This window comes from Lepus europaeus, chromosome 3, assembly GCF_033115175.1.
Source record: "Lepus europaeus isolate LE1 chromosome 3, mLepTim1.pri, whole genome shotgun sequence".
Taxonomy (NCBI): Eukaryota; Metazoa; Chordata; class Mammalia; order Lagomorpha; family Leporidae; genus Lepus; species Lepus europaeus.
In genome coordinates, this window is record NC_084829.1 from 73,663,602 (window position 1) to 73,683,014 (window position 19,413).

Below are 19,413 nucleotides of genomic sequence, written 5' to 3' on the forward strand. Positions count from 1 at the left end.
GAATAAATTTCAGTTTAAGATTAGTTATGTTCATATTTCTTCGGGACAAGAAATATGAAGGTGCACAATCATAATGGTTCAAATGGATCATTGTTTTAATTCTTTTTATATCAAGTGTTTATGGGAAAGGTTCACAGAATTAACATAAGGAACCAGGCTGCAAGAAATCTCATTTTACAGTGGATTTTGCAGGCAATAGTATATTTTGTAGGCAGGATATAGGAATAATTTACTCAGTATATTGCAAATAGAAAATAGTTAAAGTAAAATTGATTATTTTTTTTGGCTGTGGAAACAGCAATGTGTCATTTTTTTAAAAATTTACTTATTTGACAGGTAGAGTTACAGACAGTGAGAGACAGAAAGGTCTTCCTTTCATTGGCTCACTCCCCAAATGGCCACCACGGCTGGCGCTGTGCTGACCTGAAGCCAGGAGCCAGGTGCTTCCTCCTGGTCTCCCATGTGGGTGCAGGGGCCCAAGCACCTGGGCCATCCTCCACTGCCCTTTTGGGCCACAGCAGTGAGCTGGACTGGAAGAAGAGCAACTGGGACTAGAACCCGGTGCCCATATGGGATGCTGGTGCCGCAGGCAGAGGATTAACCAAGTGAGCCACGGCACCGGCCCTACCAATGTGTCATAAAACTTCAGTTTTAGTTCCCTAACTTTTTCTACAGCAGGAAGAAATGGCAGTGTTTTGAAATGGGAAGACAAGAATTTTTTAAATCTCAGAAACAGAAGTCCTGTATTCTAAAGTACTGTCCTTTTTTTCTGGGTACAATCATGGTAGAGGCACTCTGCTAGGGAGATAGGCTCCCCGGCATCCCAGGAATTATGAGAGTATGTAAACCAGCTCTCCTATCACAGCAGAAACTAAGAATAGCCTGCAATCATTCAGGCTCACCTCATCTCACTTGGGAAAGCCCAGGAGAAAGAAAACTTATTTCTCTGTAATAAAATATAAATCCTATAGGAGAGTTTTTGGTTAGCCAGCCAGGTTCCAAGCTGTATCAACACACTCCTTCCTGAGGGGACTGGACAAAGAGCAGTTCCCCAAAGAGGAGGATTGTTGTGATTACAGACCCTCCAATTCCAGGGAATGCTAAAGATTCCCCCACAACTCCTCTGTGGTTGTCATTGGGTCTATGCAAACCCATGCTGACTCTAGAAACCAGTTCCCCACTTAGCATGAAGGCCTGGTCGCATACCTAAGACAAGATAGTTGTGTTCCTCTCGAAATTGCTTTTAAATTATAATTTACTCATTCCTGTATAGTACAACTATCTTACCTTGCCATTGCAACTTGTTAATCCCCGAGGCCCTAAGATAACAGTGTGCTCCCTGAAACTGCCTTGGTAAATTTAGGGTATGAAAACAGGAAAAGGACAGAGGATCGGGGCTTTTTCTCTTGAGACAGGAGTCTGAAGTCCACATGAGTAAATAAACTGTTCCTTTCCTCCCAAAGCCTCCAGTGCCTTTTGATTGCTGTGGTCTTTGTCCATAACAGTCTCCAGAAAAAAAGAGAAGGGATGGTAGTCAATTAAAAAACAAGTAATTGTCCCCCACAAATGGGAGTGATGAGTACCTCTGCAAGGAAATAGATATCTCCCATACTGTTGCATGCTCTAGATATTTAACAGTGTGATGGATATTTAAGATGTAAAGGATAAGCTAAAGTGCATATGATGCCTACGTGAGTAATTTTTCTGAAAAACGTCTTTTGGAATGCTCTGCAACATGAGAAGCCCAACCTTTCGCAGCTCTTGGTGGGAAGGGCGTTTCAAAGGCAGTCACTGGACAGTTGTTGCAGAGGGTGTCCTTGAAGATTCTGAGTTGATGAGCCATAGTTTAGTGATTAAAATATTGATTACGTAGCAATCTGTGCCTACAGAGACAGTATAAGAGGAAAAATGAAAAGAATATTCGCTCATAGAAAGCTTTACATCACATCAAAGCCTTATACAGGTTCTACGGTAGAGAATTTAATATTTGGTAGCAACCTGCTCTATTCACTTCGTTTTCCAAAATGAAATAGTACTCTGAAGCTTGACTGATTAAGAAGATAAAAGTGAAGCTACTAGATTTGAGTGTGGTAGGGGAGCATTGCACAGCCCTAATTGTCCAGTTCTGGCTTCTTTTGCCATCAAACACAGTGGAGTTGAGACTTCAAGGAGGGCAAATGAAAATCCAGCATACTTGTGAACAGTCAGTCTAAAAGCAAATAAAGGAATTGGACTTATGTTAAAGTTAGTGCTCAGCCTTATGCCAATTTCTAGACTCACAATAAAATTCAGAGTAATTTTTAAATGTGGACAATTGAACTATAAATATGCCAGTATAAGATAGCGAAAAGAACAACCCTATATGGGAAACTTCAGCACAAAATACAGAATATCTCGAAAACAAAACGTCTGCTGTTGACAATAGATATGATAAAATGAAGCATTGAGTGGATAAAAATTCAAGGAACTACATCTAACCCTCAAAGAGCAACACAGTTTTCCCAGCAATATATCCATATTATAGGGCCTGGAGAGAATGGAAATCTCTGCAGAGAGAATATCAACCATCAGTTTATGGAAGGTAATTAAAGACTTGGAGGACAAATTCCAGCTTGGAAAATTTCTTTTAAATAAGAATTGAAAAATAAGATTTCAAATAGCTTTCTGGGAGAAATGTTATTGAACTTAAGTTCAAGTCATTGAAAAAAAATTATCATAATGCAATATCTCAGATTGACCAGGGATTATTTATATTTCCCCAAATGCACAGAACAATTGCTTTTCTCACATTGAATCAGTCACCAAGGTAAAGTATATAGAAAAGGAGCCATCTTAATTATGTGCAAATTCCTAAAAGCCATTAGGCAAAGTCTAGTAACTTCTGGAGGACTAAATAGAGGTAGGCACTTGGCCTGTGAGGGACCCCGTAAGATGCACATGCCCCACGTGTCCCTGGGTCTGATACATCTCTCCAGTTCATGACTCCTGCTTCTTGCTAATACAGATCCTGGAAGGCAGCAATGATGGTTCAAGTAAAGAATTGCTGTCATCCACTGAGCGCCAAAGAGGAAACCTGTTAAGTGAAATGGACACTATAAGCAACAATGAACTGATCAGCTCCTGTCCTGACTTTAGATGTACAATGTAATACTTTATCCTTTTTAGTATTTGTTGTTGTTGTTGTTGTTCTAGTACTATTGGTTGAACTCAGTAATTAACACACAATTATTCTCAGGTGTTTAAATTTTAACTGAAAAGTGATCCCTGTTAAATCTAAGAGTGGAAAAAGAGAGGGAGGAGATGAACAATTTGGAACATGCTCAATCGGACTGGCCGCAAATGGTGGAGTTAGAAATGTGCAGGGGATTCCAACACAATTCCATCAAGATGGCATGTACCAATGCCATCGCACTAGTCCAAGTGATCAATTTTAGCTCACAATTGATAGCTCTGATGGGTCTAAGAGTCAAAGAGATCACACAAACTAGACAAGTATCTGCTAATACTAACTGATAGAATCAAAAAGGGAGAGAAAGATCCAACATGGGAAGTGGGATACACAGCAGACTCATAGGATGGCAGATGTCCTAAACAACACTCCGGCCTCTGAATCAGCCCTCAAGGCATTCAGATCTGGCTGAAGAGCCCATGAGAGTATAGCAGGCATGGAAAGCCAAGATATCATGGGAAAAAAAAAAAAAAGACCTAAATGAATGATCTCTGTGAGTGAGATCCCAGTGGAAAGAACGGGGCCATCAAAGAAGGAGATACCCTTCTCCGAAGGGAGGAGAGAACCTCCACTTTGACTATGACCCTACCGGAATAAGACCAAAGTCAGCGAACTCTAAAGGCTTCCATAGCCCTGGCAACTCATGACTAGAGCCTAGGGAGATTACTGACGCCATGAACAGGAGTGTCAAATTGTTAAGTCAGCAACAGGAGTCACTGTGTACTTACACCCCATGCGGGATCTGTCCCTAATGTGTCGTCTAAAGCCAAGTGATGCTATGACTGGTATACTGAAACAGTATTTTTATACTTTGCGTTTCTGTGTGGGCGCAGACTGATGAGGTCTTTGCTAATTATATACTGAAGTGATCTTCTGTATATAAAGAGAATTGGAAATGAAAAAAAAAAAAACCAACCTGGTGTTAAAATGGAAATGGCATAGAAAATTAATTATTTTGAAAAAAAAAATTATGTAGGATCTCTGTCTTTAATGTGCTGTACATTGCTATTTAATGCTATAATTAGTAATCCAATGGTAGTTTTTTCACTCGATGTTGCTATATGGGCAAAATGTTGAAACCTTTACCTAATATATACTAAATTGATCTTCTGTATACAAAGAGAATTGAAAATGAATCTTTACATGAATGGAAGGGGAAAGGGAGCGGGAGGGGGGAGGGCTGCAGGCGGGAGGGAAGTTATGGGAGGGGGGAAGCCATTGTAACCCACAAGCTATACTTTGGAAATTTATATTCATTAAATAAAAGTTTAATAAAAAAAAAAAAAAAGAATTGCTGTCATCCACACTGGAGACCTGGACTGAATTCCCAGTTTCTATTTTCAGCCTATGCCCCAGTCATTGTAGGAATTTGAGAAAAGACCAGCAGAGGGACCCTGTCTCTTTCTACCTCTCCCTTCCTCTCAAATAAAAAGTTTAAAGAAAGAGGGTAATACAAAAACCTTTGTAATGGTATCTAATCCCCAAATAAATTTATTCTCCTCAGAATCCTGACAGCATCTAGAGGATGTCATCCAACCTGTCCATTCCTATTGTTTATAGCCCTTGTCTGTATTCCTGCTGAACTATGGTCTTTTCACCTTTCACTTGAACTATTTAGTGGAGTATTAAGCCTTTGACTATAAAATAAATTAAAAATATTACCTCAAGGAGGGAGGTGGGGAGAAGGTAAAGTGGGGAGAATAAAGCGAGGAGGGTAAATCAGGGAAGGTAAGTGGGTGGGAGTGGAGGAAATAAGAAAGGGCTATCATTACATTAGAATTATATCTATGTGTTACATTGAATCGGCTCTCTTTGTATTAATATCACATTCCCATGAAAATGAGAAGTATCAGATGCTATGAAAAAGAAAAATGCTATTTTATGGGATAGCCATCTGCTATATTAAAAATATTTTGAAAGACTGAAGAAATCTGACAGAAGAATTGGATGCTTTTATCTATCCACTTGCAAACAGATACCAGGAATGGTGCCCTCAATATTGGACACTTGGGATGCATGGTGAATGAGATACAATCTCCATAAAGAATGCACAGTCTAATAATCACAACAGTTCAAGAGGTCATGTCAGTATACTGTACGTATTTTCAGAAACAGTTAAGATATTATCTTTGGAAACATGAGTTTGTTATCTACTGACGCTAGGAGAGAAGATTTATTCAGGAAAGAGTTTTACTCTGAGGCTGGGCACATAAGTTTGCCAGGTAAAGAAAACAATGAAAGGATATTCCAGTGAGGAGAGACAGACTATGCAAAAGTCTAAAGACCAAAGAGGAAAAGATATTTCGGATGCTCTGGTACAGTGTAGGGTGACTAGAGTAGTGGGTTGAAGGGGCTTTACTGAGATGCCAGGCTGGTGAGACAAGCGGGGTCTTGGTAACAGAAGGCTGTGGATATCACATTGGATATGTGAGGCACTATCGTGCACACAATGAGAAAGCAATAAGGCTTTTAAGCATAAGACGTATTTAATTAGATCTAAACATTAAATAGATTATTCAGGGTAGGAATAGAGAATGGCTTGAAAGTAGGCGAGACTAAAGGCAAGAAGGGCAGTTAAGAGTTTACTATATAGCAAGTGTTTTGAGAGAGGATTGTGAATTCAGTTCAGATCAAACCAAGGAAGCAGTAGTGGCAGCAGAGCAAGTTACCCTATTCCAATCTCTTTATGAGGAAAAACAGGTAACAACTTCACAGCAGACAGGATGTGGAGAATAAAAGGAAGAAATTCAGGATACCTCCTCAATATTTGGCTTTGGTACTGAGTGTCCCTTGATGGGAAATATAGGAGGGGATGCCATGGACTCAAGATGAGTATTTTGAATTTCAGGTTCTTGTGATTCATCCAGGACAGAATTTTTATTCTTACAGTTATCCTGCCTTGTTGTATGCAGCTCTTTAAAGTGAGACAAGGAAAAGAAAAGATTATATAACAAATGAAGGCAAGGAACAATGAAAACAGAAAGGGCAATTGGAAAATAAAACACTGAACCAGAAAGGAGAAGAAGGTACTTCTTGGTGAATTAGTTACATAATCATAATAATGTAAATTTACACAACTAATAGGAACATTTGCAAGATGAAAGAAACATGCAGTTGCTGGTTTGAGTGTATGTATAGCTTCATTCTGGGTATGACCCAGGTATGTGCATGCAGAAGTCAGCAAATACATGGATTCAATAGACAGTAAGTTGTGGATTAAGTGTGAAGTTGGTTGTCTCAATCTGGTTCACCTCTCATCTATGCTGACATCTTAAGGATGCACTGTATAGGCAGAGCAGCTCTTTAGTGAAGTACACATTGTACATCCTGAGGCTTCTTGCCTGGAGTTTTTAAACAGAGAAAGGTACAATTTCTGAAAGACCCATTGTTATTGTGAACAAAATCTTTCATGGTCTCATTTCTTCCCCTTCAATCAACTTATATATAGAATGCAAACATCATTAGTCGTGAGTTTGAGGATCTTCCCCTCCATGTAGTGTCTAGTTGATAATTGTTAACATTGGCGATGTAAGAATAAAATACAAATAAAAATTTGGACAAAGAGGTTCTGACAAGAGGAATACGAATCTTTAACATCTATGTTTATAAAGTAGGAGTTTTTAAAATTACTTTTATAATTGGCAAGATCATAAGTAGACATATAAGAATACTTTTTAATGTTTCCAATAAAGTTAAGGAACAAATGCTATTACAGTTTTTTGGAAGGAAGAGGACCAAATATTATTCTATCTTATCAAGAATTTAGCATAAAATGTGTAAGAACTGGCAATCAAGAAATCCCACTACACGGATTTTCAGATATGCAGATAAGCCTCCAGGTGAAGGATGTGGGAAAGATAGTGATAAGAATGGAGAGCTACTCATTTTGCTTAAACCCTTCAATTTGTCTCTAACAGAATGTTTTTACAAAAATGCAAAAAAATGTAGAATAATAGAGCACATTACTATGTCACCTAAGATTTAAATAGTTCCTAGTTCAGTGCAATGTTCAACTGTAGCCATTACAAGGGCATTGGCAAGTATGTGTAAGCAAAGACTATCAATCAGAACAGGCATACATGATGAATGTGCCAACGTGCATCTAAAAGAACTCAAGGGAGAAGCAAGTTGTGGCCAACAGACTTGGAGAAGAATGACTTAGATGTATTAACACTGAGAAACTTTGCTTAGGATCACACATCTCATTCCACACTAACCAGGCTACCTCATGTTTACAATCAAATATGCCAAACTAGTCCCTGAGAAGACAAGCCATTTCACATTAACACAAGTATTCTGATCTGTGCCAAATTTTATCACACTATAAAGCACTAGATAAACATTCAAGTTTATACTTCATCGCTGGAGAACTGAGTTATTGTAAATTAACTTCTTTTCATTTGTCCAACTCCAATGAAACCAATTCTTGGTCTGGAAGACTGAGGTTAAGATTGTGGGGAGTTTTTAACTTAACATAGACTTCTAGTTATATAGCCCCAGAGAGCATCCTGGGAGTGCCTGAGCTCCCAAACTCATGTTTCTACCTTCAACAGTTTGAACTGACTAGGCCTCCCTTTTTCCAGTTGTGCATACACTCTTTGCTTCCTTCCAACTTCTTGCTGTCTATAATGTTGTGAGCCATTCATATTTTAGTAATCCATACAGAACTGCTACTCTAAGAAATAGAGAACTCTTAGGTCGCAACTTCAGTGCCTTTGGAATAACTCAGCTTTTGAGAAATAGGAATAGGAAAAACAATTAAACAAAACAAGATCAAAGGTGACATACCTGTGTTTGCAGAAAGTAAGTCTCTCTGGGAAAGCCTTTTGCTCAGAGTTGTAATTAAGGGAAAATTTGCTGTAACACTGATAAAGCTTAATTCTAAGGCACCTCACTTACATGAGATCATTGTAATATCCTAGGAGGCTCCCTTGTGATGTGTTCATGTAATTACTGTTTTTCCTAAAGTTTTCAAAAGTGAGAAGTGAGAAGGACTTTTTTTTTTTTTTTTTGACAGGCAGAGTGGACAGTGAGAGAGAGAGACAGAGAGAAAGGTCTTCCTTTTGCCGTTGGTTAACCCTCCAATGGCCGCTGCGGCCGGCGCACCGTGCTGATCCAAAGGCAGGAGCCAGGTGCTTCCTCCTGGTCTCCCAGGCGGGTGCAGGGCCCAAGGACTTGGGCCATCCTCCACTGCCTTCCCGGGCCACAGCAGAGAGCTGGCCTGGAAGAGGGGCAACCGGGACAGAATCCGGCGCGCCGGCGCCACAAGGCAGAGGATTAGCCTAGTGAGCCACGGAGCCAGCGAAGATTTTGCTAGTATTTCTTTCCTGACTTCCTCTCCATCACAAATCCTCTAGACTCAAATAGCAACGGTGGGGTCATGGACATTTAGAATCTGATTAAGGGAAAGCTAATTGAGGATATATTTATTTGGATCCAATATAAATTTTGTTTTGCAGTATTTTGCATTTGTACTTAAGTTGCTGCTGGACTAACCAAGCATCTGATATATAGATCTAGATACCATAGTGTTATAGGAGCATGACTTATGATTCCCCGCACAGAACATTCATAGTTAATACAGTTAATATTCATGGTTAATAAAGTAATAAGGGTTGGAATGTATGGAGCAGGAAATTAGGATATATACAATTTTTTAAATTATCAGATATGTGGAATTATAAAGGGAAAGTTCAATTCTTTGATGCCAGTCAAAATAGAAGTTCTATTCAAGAATATTTTCAAGAATGCTGCAATGTGATTATACAACACTTTTTACAGGAATCCTACACCATACAATTTATTAGAATCTCTGCATTTGTATGGCTCCAATTAAGAACACCAATACAAGCAATAAACATTGTAAAATTTCACATTGAATGCATCATAGCTATTGACAGTAAGAAATAAATTTCAATCAGGCAGAAGAAAACTAAATTATCTTTCTATGGATTTTATACAGAGTACTCCAAAATTGTTTTATAATGAGGTAATCAAACAGCATGCAACTAAATGCATAGGGAAGAGTGATATAGAACATTAGGCATTATGATTATTTAATAAACTTTCTAGATTTTAGAACATGTAAACCTTTTTCAAATTTGTAGGTTGTATTTTTTGTCCTGTGAAAAAGTTCAGTTTGTAACTTTTGTATTTTATATTCTTTTATGAAATAAGGCCCTCAACATTTACATAATATTGGGATACAAAGCTGGAAGTTAATCCTGCATACATTATAAAATTTAATCTCTGAAAACACAAGTTAACAGAATGTGCTGGAGTACCATCTGTCTTTTATCAGACTTACATAATATGTATACTGAGAAGGCTTCCTGTTTCTAAGGAACAGAAAACATCTACATATTTCATGTATTATCAAATTATACCAATGAGGTGAATCAATAGCCAGTTTTCCCTAACTTTTTTTTTAAGTAATCAGAAAAAGAAATTTTGTTTATTAAGGAAATATTCGGAAGAAAAATCTACTCAGGTGCTGTATGGAATTCCAGGTACTTTCATAAAGGAAAAAATACACTAAGGCATTTTGAAGGTTATCAGTGGTATAACAACAAAAGGAGTTTTATCTGAGGACAAGTGAAGTAGCTATCCTTAATGACTCCCAAAAATCATAAAAAATGAATATCACCATCTCAGTACAAATGAATAATTAAAATTGTGCTCCAATTCTGCATCTATAAGAATCAGGGAAGCACAAGAAGAGGGAGCTATTCATAATTTTTCTTTCTAGATTCAAGCCCAAATTTTATGATAAAATTTAATACTAAATAAGACTATCAAGAGGACTGTAATATTACAAACAACATTTGGTATGTATTTGTGGAAGAGTTATACAAATAAAATGCTGAGAGGGAATACAGGTAGACGCCTACTGGTTAGGAGAAAAAAAAAAAAAAACGTGAGACAAGAAAGGTCTTTCAGTCACACAGAAGAACGCAGAAGTAGTGTTGAGAAAGGAGACCCGAGAGAGTAAACCAATTTGGGCAGACAGCATTTTCAAAGACCTGCATGTTCCCCACAATGCAGTATTTGCTATTTCCTAAAATCATTTAAGAAATATCATAAAACTCAGAAGATATTATAGTAACTATTTTACAGAATAAAAACTTGAAGCACACAGAATTAAAATGATTTGTCCAAGAGTACATAACTGTAAGAGCAAAGCTTAGATTTACAGGAAGCAGAACATCTACAAGTTTCTTTAAAAACTTGATGGAAGATGTGTTCTTTTTATGCTATGTATAAATTTCAACAAATTTTTATGCCTAAAAATCTTTTAATTCCATTTTTCCTAAATCTTTTTGACATATTGGGCAGACTGTAACAATAACAATCATTCTATTAATAATAAAGAAAACATCCATGGCATTTACTATCTGCAAAACAGGACTCTAAGCATTTTATACATATATATATATTACCTCATTTAATCCTCTTAAACACTTGGTATGGACAATATTATTTACTTTGGACTAAGGAAAACATTCCCTAGGTTTTTCTTTCACTTTGCCCTAATAAAATGATCTGCGCTCAATGATGTTAATGGCACCAAGATACTTTATCTCAATAAACTGGATGGAGGGGCCAGCACTGTGGCTCACTTGGTTAACCCTCTGCCTGCTGTGCCAGCATACCATGTGGGCACCAGGTTCTAGTCCCATTTGCTCCTCTTCCAGCCCAGCTCTCTGCTGTGGTCTGAGAAGGCAGTGAAGGATGGCCTGGCGCTTGGGCCCCTGCATTCACATGGGAGACCAGGAAGAAGCACCTGGTTCCTGGCTTTGGATCGGAGTACCACTGGCAGTAGCGGCCATCTTGGGGGGTGAGCCAACGGAAGGAAGACCTTTCTCTCTGTCTCTTACTGTCTAACTCTGTCAAATAAAAAAAAGAAAGGGTCTTTATAAAAAAAATAAATAAACTGGATGGAAAAAATATTAAAATTACCCATCATGCTGAGTGAATTAAGCCAGTCCCAAAGGGACAAATATCATATGTTTTCCCTGATCAGTGACAACTAACTGAGCACCAAAGGGGAAACCTGTTGAAGTGAAAGGGACAGTATGAGAAACAGTGACTTGATCAGCTCTAGTCCTGACTGTTGATATACAATGTAATACTTCATCCATTTTAGTATTTTTTTGTTCTAGTACTGGTGGTTGAACTCTGTAATTAACACACAATTATTCTTAGGTGTTTAAATTTTAACTGAAAAGTGATCCTTGTTAAATAAGAGTGGGAAAAAGAGAGGGAAGAGATGTACAATTTGGGACATGCTCAATCAGACTTGCCCCAAATAGTGGAGTTAGAAATGTGCCAGGGAATTCCAGTACAATCCCATCAAGGTGGCATGTACCAATGCCATCTCACTAGTCCAAGTGATCATCTTCAGTTCACAATTGATCACACTGATAGGTCTAAGAATCAAAGGGATCACACAAACAAGACTAATGTCTGCTAATACTAACTGATAGAACCAAAAAGGGAGAGAAGGATCCAACATAGGAAGCAGGAGACACAGCAGACCCATAGAATGGCAGATGTCCTAAATAGCACTCTGGCCTCAGAATCAGCCCTTAAGTCACTCAGATCTGGCTGAAGAGCCCATGAGAGTATTTTAGGCATGGAAAGCCAAGACACTCTGTCAAAAAAAACAAAACAAAACAAAACAAAACAAAACACCTAAATGAAAGGTCTCTGCGAGTGAGATCCCAGTCAAAAGAATGGGGCCATCAAAGAAGGAGGTACCTTTCTCTGAAGGGAGGAGAGAACTTACACTTTGACTATGGCCTTGTCTAAATAAGATTGAAGTCAGCGAACTCAAGAGGCTTCCATAGCCTTGGAAACTCATGACTAGAGCCTAGGGAGATTACTGACGCCATAAACAAGAGTGTCAAATTGTTAAATCAACAGCAGGAGTCACTGTGTACTTTCGTCTCATGTGGGATCTGTCCTTAATGTGTTGTCCAATGTAAAGTAATGCTATAACTAGTACTGAAACAGTATTTTTACACTTTGTGTTTCTGTGTGGGTGCAAATTGATGAAATCCTTACTTAGTATATACTGAATTGATCTTCCGTGTAGAAAGATAATTGAAAATGAAAAAAAAAAAAACAACTTGGTTTTAAATTGGAAATTGCATAGAAAATTAATCAATCTTATCAATCTTTAAAAAATATCATGTAGGATCTCTGTCCTTAATGTGCTGTACATTGTGATTTAATGCTATAACTAGTATTCCAACAGTATATTTGGAGTTACTATGTGGGGGCAAACTGTTGAAATCTTTACTTAATATATACTAAACTGATCTTCTGTATATAAAGAGAATTGAAAATGAATCTTGATGTGAATGGGAGGGGAGAGGGAGCAGGAAAGGGGAGGGTTGTTGTTGGGAGGGAAGTTTGGGGGGGGGAAGCCATTGTAATTTATAAGCTGTACTTTGGAAATTTATATTCATTAAATAAAAGTTTAAAAAAAATACCCAAAATGGGAAGAAAATCTCCAAAAGCAAATGAAATTTTAAAAATATATTCTTTTCTGTGACATGATATAAAGACAAGCCATTTGAAACATAAGCCCACTATTTGAAGTGTATAAAGAGTAATTTCCCCAACTTCATTGCTATCATATTCCAGATAAGACAGGTACACATGAACATTCACGAACACTTAATTATGCCTAATAGGCATCTTTTTAAGTACTTAAATTGGGTTCATAATGCATGTGAATATTTTGTAAACAGTATGCCATAATTTATATGTGCTATAATTTATTGAAACAGCTATTTATATAATTTACATTTTAATTAAAAATTTTAATGATACATATCTATATAAGCTTTGCCTACCAAAGACAGAAATTACCCCTACTTTTGTAAAAACATATCACAGATGTTAAGAATTCTACTGCAGCAATAGATCATTTAACTGACCTTATGCAACTGACTCAAATTAGCCAAAGCTCTTCATTTCCTCAATGAAATTTCATAAATTATCACTGTTCTCTACTAAATACAGAGTTGTGAAGCTACTCTGTTGGGTCTTTTCTGCTCCCACCAGGTTCCAAATCCCAATTCTGTTTTTATCTAGATGAGTTAATGCCAGTTTTACATGCTATTCTTATTTCAAACGGAAGAAATGAAAGTGGTAAACCTAGCTATTTTTGTGAAAACTAAATTGAATTATTTGAGGAAGGTAACAAAGGCAAGTTGCTAAAATAAAACTATCACTTTATGGTATATACCAAACAGAATTTAAATCAGTATGTCAAACAGATATCTGAACTCCTAGTTTAGCACTATTCATGATATCCAAGATATGTAATCAACCTAAGTGCCCAAATAGATTTTCTTAAAATATAGACCATATACACAATGGAATACTATTCAGGCATGAAAATGTATGGAATCCAATTATTTGCCACAGTATGGATGGAACTGGAACACATTATGTTAATAAAATAAACCAAAGAGGAAGCTACTGCATTCTCTCACTCAGATGTCAATTTAAAGTGGAATAGTTGTTATCAAAATCTGGGAGAGTAGACAAAAAAGGAAGATGGTCAAAAGGAACAAAGGTAGCAGGACCAAGTTCTATTTTAGTGCACAGTAGCCTAACTATAGGCATCTCAAAATAGCCAGCAGGAAAGATATTCAATGTTCTTTCCATCAAGAAATGATAAATGTTTTAGGTGATAGATATGCTCAGTACCCTGATTTAAACATTTTACAATGTGTACATGTATCAAAATATCATGCTGCATTTCATGAGTTTGCATAACTGGCATACATAAATTTAAAATGAAACTAAAAAACAATTGTGGTACAGTGGAATAATATACACCAAGATAAACAAATGAAATATTGATAAACACAATAGCATGAATGAATCTCAAATGCCTTCAGTGAAAGATGGCAAACATGAAAAGTTCCATATTACTTGATTCTGTAATCTGGACTGGAGGTTGAGGGGCAGGGGATGAAATCAGGAGTTGCCAGAGTCAGAAGAGAATAGGCTTTATAGTGACATTATGAATCCTTTGAAGTAAATAAATTGTTCTATATCTTAGTTATGATGGTGTTTACAGGAATATGGTTACATACAATATTTTTTATTAAGACTCATGCAATGGCATAGCAAAAGGTGAATTTTAACAAATGTAAGTCCTACATCAACAAATCTTACTTAAAACAATCAAAGGGCTATGAAATTAGGCACATAAGAAAATCATTACAATGATAAGAAAATCTACAAAATTCTACAATGATTATGTGCTCAGAATATTTTGCAGATGCCTTCAAAGCACTTATACTTTTTAATTAACACACAGTTATTCTTAGGTGTTTAAATTTAACTGAAAAGTGATCCCTGTTAAATATAGGAGTGGGAATAGGAGAGGGAGAAGATGTGCAGTTCAGCACATGCTCATTCAGACTTAGCCCTAACGGTAGAGTTAGAAAGGTGCCAGGGGATTCCAATTCAATCCCATCAAGGTGGCATGTACCAATGCCATCTCACTAGTCAAAGTGGTCAGTTCATAATTGATCATGATAGGATTAGGAGTCAAAGGGATCACATACATAAGACTAGTGTCTGCTAATACTAACTGATAGAATTAAAAAGGAGAGAACAATCCAACATGGGAAGTGGAACACACAGAAGACTCATAGAATGGCAGATATCCTAAACAGCACTCTGGCTTCAGAATCAGCCCTTAAGGCATTTGGAACTGGATAAAATCTCATGAGAGTATTTCAGGCATGGAAAGCCAAGACACTCTTGCAAAAAAAAAAAATGACCTAAATGAAAGATCTTTGTGAGTGACATCCCAGTGGAAAGAACAAGCCATCAAAAGAAGGACATACCTTTCTCTGAAGGGAGGAGAGAACTTCCACTTTGACTATGACCTTGTCTAAATAAGATTGGAGTTGGCCAACTCAAAAGGCTTCCATAGCCTTGGCAGCTCATGACAAGAGCCTAGGGAGATTACTGATGCCATAAACAAGAGTACCAATTTGTTAAGTCAACAACAGGAGTACTGTGCACTTAACTCCTCACGTAGGATCTCTGTCCTTAGTGTGTTGTTCAATGTGAATTAATGCTATAACTAGTACTAAAACCATATTTTGCACTTTATGTTTCTTTGTGGGTGCAAACTGTTGAAATCTTTACTTAATATATACTAAATTGATCTTCTGTATATAAAGAGAATTGAAAATGAATATTGATGTGAATGGAATGGGAGAGGGAGTGGGAGATGGGAGGGTTGGTTGCAGGTGGGAGGAAAGTTATGGGGGGGAAGCCATTGAAATCCATAAGCTGTACTTTGGAAATTTATATTTACTAAATAAAAGTTAAGAAAAAAAAAACAAAAGAAAAAAAAGCAAGCCCTAAAAGTATTTATTTAAGTCTGTAAATAGGGACCTGGGATGACTTCAGGGTTCAGGAAGGAGTCATATGGAGAAATGTCCTTGGAGGGAGAAGACATGAGAAATGGGTCACCTAAAAAGGATCAGAGGACTCTAAAGCATTGCTGTTTTATAAATGGAAACAATCAAGTGAGTTTAGATGTTAATTTGTAGGGAATGAAGAACTGGCAAACCACCTTCTTTGAATAGGAGATGATTTGGAGCAAGTAAGGACAGTCTTATTTATTTGATAAGACAGAGATCTCCTATGCACTGGTTCATTCCTCAAATGAATGCAATAGCCAGGTCTGGGTTGTATTGGACCAGGCCAAAGCTATGAGTCAGGAACCCAATTCTAGTTCTCCCCCATGGGGGTCAGGGATCCAACTGGTTGAATCATTGTCTACTACCTCCTGGAATGTTCATTAGCAGGAAGCTGGAATCCAGACCAGAGCCTGGACTTCAATCCAGGAACACCAGTAGGGGATGCAGGCATCCCAGGCTGATCCTTAACTGCTACATCAATTCTCCTCTGCTTAACTCTTTTCCTCTTCTTAGTCTCCTGCCTCAGGTTTCTCCTCAGCAGTCTGTGGCTGGGTCACTTCTTGTGAAGCTTATCCAGCTGTTTAAACTTATGGGAGCCAACAATGCTGAAGGGCTGTCTCTAGTCAGTAATGCTGGACCTGGGACCATCAACAACAACTTCTCATTTGGGACTGCTTTACCCCCTGCCCCAACTCTTGACTCTGCAGCTCCTAGGGTAAAGCCCTCTGTTCCTGATGCTCCACACTATTACAATCTGCCTCCTGGTCATGCATTCCACAGGACAGACTGTGAAAAGTGGGGCTTTCTTTGCTGTTGTTATGCCCTCATCCTGCTGATGCCCTTGGCTGTAGTCAGCCTGCTCCAGGCCCCCAATGTGCTTACTGCACTGGTGGGGAAGCTGCTGACAACAGCATCACAGTGTTCACAGTCTTCCTGCTATTGGGGGCTTCCAGACATGAATCTTCACTTCCAGCCAGGAAACTGGAGACCAAGTCACGGCTGGAGTCTTTGCAGTCTCCTTCCTCTGCCACAGCTTCATCACTGCTGAAGTCCTCTACTAGAATGCAAAGCTTACGACAAGCAGAAAAAGGAGAAATAGGACTGAAGCACCTGCTGGATCCCCTGCCATTCTCCATTTATCCACTCAACCTCCAGGTGCTTGCCACCTAAGCCAGACTGCCAGTGTGACTTCATCTCTTTCTCCATTCTTCTCTCCACACTTCTGCATATCTCGTGCCAAACACAGGAAAGTACGTTTTCAAGAGACATTGTGCCTTTACTACATGTAAGTTGACAGGTAAATTGGAAACCATTATACTTAGTGAAATAAGTCAGTCCCACAAAGACAGATGTTTCCCTAGTCTGGGGTAATTAATAGAGTACCTAAAATGTAATGTATTGCAGTGAAATGGACATTTTGAGATTCAATGATTGCTTACAGCCCTTGTCCCTACTATTGAGCAACATTGTTTTTATTTCTTCATGCTATTTGTTGAACTCTTTAGAGCCGGGTTAACCTTATGATTATAAAGTGTACTGAAAATAGATGTAAAAATCAAGAGTGGGAATAGGAGAGGGAGGAGGAAGAAGGGTTGGAGCATGTTCTTAAATCTGTATATATGAAATACATGAAACTTTTATACCTTAAGTTTAAAATGTATGTTAGATCATAAACTGAAAGTTAAAATTAGAAAAAAGCACATATAAGCATTCAAAGTACACATGTAGCTATGTTGAAAAGGAAAATGCTCATGATGTAATTTATATAAAATTTCTTTATAAGTATAAATCATCATGGATATATAATCTAGAGAGAAGGTAGGTGAATTGTGCTTTAGAACTGAAGTCTAAGGTTTCACTATATTTTAGAAAAAAGGTATGTGCCCTCAAAGAAATATCATCTTTCCAGACATAAAGTGATTACAGAAATTTAAAAGGTAGATTTTTTATTAAGGTTTTAGACTTTTCATTCCAATTTTTATAAAATTTCTAATAATTATCTTTTTTTAAAAGATTTATTTGAAAGGCAGAAAGAGAGAGAAAACAGATATGATGTAATTCATACATACAATTCTAAGAACATAAAAAAACTTATGTCTATTCATTTGCCCTAGATTATATCCTATCAATTTATGTGAATAGAATAGCAATTCTGACACTTAAATGAAAAGAATGTTTTAAAAAATTTGTTATTTAAAGTATTTAAGACATTTCTAGATTTCCTAAAACATGAACTTTTATTTGCATATTAGACAACATAAAATATATTCTTTTTTTACTAGAACTAATATGCATATAGGTAATTACTATACACATAAATTATATATCAATGATGAATAATTTTCACAATTGAGTATTTATGAAATATTTAAATATCTTGCTAACAAATATTTATAGACTGTTTCTCTTACTGCACATATTGCAAACTATATCATATTTCCAAGGACATCAGCATTAAATAATTAAAACATATACATTATATATATATACATATATATATAGTAACCCTCAAGCAGAAATCAATAATTTTGAATTTTTTTTCTGAAAAGCTATCCAGAGTCTATGCAAACACTGGAAATTCTTTGCAGTTGCTAATATAAAGATAATTATTTGCAAAATTCTGCAGAGCTTGCTTGAATGTTAATGCCCATGAATTTTAAAAAGGTAAACAAACTACAAATGTGGAAAACACAAATAATGGAGGTTAAAAGTACTGAAAACTTTAGATTGCAACAAACCTTTTTCTATATAAACTCTTCTGAAGTTAATACTGTTCTGATTATATTACTTCCACTTTCCCTCCTGTAGCATTTAAAGATCCAAACTTCAAAAGAATTTAATTCAATCATATTCTGGGCCAATTACTAGTATTTTAGTTAACAACAATATATAGCTTCTAGTACCAAAGAAATACTTGTTTCTAATGTTCATCACTGAAACTACAAGATTTAATAGAAACATACTTGATTCTCAGCAGGATGAGCTATACCTATCATTCTCACAACATGAAGTACTTGAACACTATCTCTAATCCATTTCACCATAAACTCTGAGGAATGCCCTAATTTTATTAAATCAGGATTGGTGTCCTTAAAGTGTATCCTAGAGTTTCTAGTGAAACATTATAGATCAAATATATACATTAACCTCCCTCTTAAACCCCAGTAGAGTTACAATGAAAGAATTAAAATATTGATCTAAAGGGACTGGCACAGTAGTATAGCGGGATAAAGCCATGGCCTGCAGTTCCAGTACCCCATATGGGCACCAGTTCAAGTCCTGGCCACTCCACTTCTGATTCAGCTTTCTTCTATGGCCTGGGAAAGCAGTAGAGGATGGCCCAAGTCCTTGGGCCCCTACACCTGTGTGGGTTACCCAGAAGAAGCTCCTGGCTTCAGATTAGTGTAGCCCTGGCCATCACAGCCAATTGGGGAGTGAACCAGCACATGGAAGACCCCTCTCTCTGCCTCTACTTCCCTCTGTATAACTGACTTTTAAATAAATTAATCTTAAAAATATTTAGAGAGTAAATTCTTTTATTTTAGAGGTAACAGTGATATTGCATAGATAACTGTGCAAAGGGGAGAAGGATGTTACTTAGCAAATAAAGGGTGTGGAATTAAAAAAAAAATCAGAAAATTCACACCTCAGAAACCTGGATAAGTCTCAAGAATTAGAGGTACAAGGAGCTCAAGAAATAGAGCTACCAAGAAAGCA

At 37.2% G+C, this 19,413-nt stretch overlaps 1 pseudogene; it reads left to right on the forward strand.

The window, feature by feature from the left end:
- The window catches only part of LOC133756576 (mannose-P-dolichol utilization defect 1 protein-like), a 103,311-nt pseudogene extending 86,326 nt beyond the window's left edge, over positions 1-16,985 (forward strand).
- The last annotated feature ends 2,428 nt before the right edge of the window (positions 16,986-19,413 follow it).